At 32.9% G+C, this 599-nt stretch overlaps 1 protein-coding gene across 3 annotated transcripts in view; it reads right to left on the bottom strand.

Moving 5' to 3' along the window:
* LOC106869618 (neuronal acetylcholine receptor subunit beta-3) overlaps window positions 1-599 on the bottom strand; it is a 546,457-nt gene that overhangs the window by 407,830 nt on the left and 138,028 nt on the right. The gene's annotated exons all lie outside the window — the stretch shown is intronic.

Raw genomic sequence — 599 nt, 5'->3', positions numbered from 1 at the left:
AGAATAAGTAATAGGTTTACAAAGAATAAATCCTGGGGTCGATTTGCTCGACAAAAGGCAGTGCTCCAGCATGGCCGCAGTCAAATGACTGAAACAAGTCAAAGAATAAAAGAGTCTTTGTATAGGTAACTAACCAGTACTTTGATAGGATTTTGCTATTCCTGGATGAGGTTTGTAACGTTTATATATATATCCGTGTGTGTGTGTATTTGTGTGTGTAATTTATTCAGGAAGTAATACATTCAATCATATCACTTTTATGTAAAAACTGCCGAATAATTTAAACATAATTACTTATTGAAAAAAGAAAATATACCTTAAGATGACACGTTGGATGACACATTCTCATGAAAGGTGGTACACATAACACATGAACTTGTTTACAAAACATTCTCGCAGACTAAAAATCCATACATTGCCAATTGAAGATATGCTAATGTATTAATACATTGTACAATAACGTTGTACAAAAATGATAACTACTTCAATAAATGAAACTCATATGATAAACGATACTGGTTTAAATAAGATATACATACATATACATATATTTATGCACGCACGTACACAGACGCGTGCGACCACACACACACACACAC

Source organism: Octopus bimaculoides, chromosome 6, assembly GCF_001194135.2.
Source record: "Octopus bimaculoides isolate UCB-OBI-ISO-001 chromosome 6, ASM119413v2, whole genome shotgun sequence".
Classification (NCBI taxonomy): Eukaryota; Metazoa; Mollusca; class Cephalopoda; order Octopoda; family Octopodidae; genus Octopus; species Octopus bimaculoides.
This window is presented reverse-complemented; position numbering and strand designations above follow the sequence as displayed.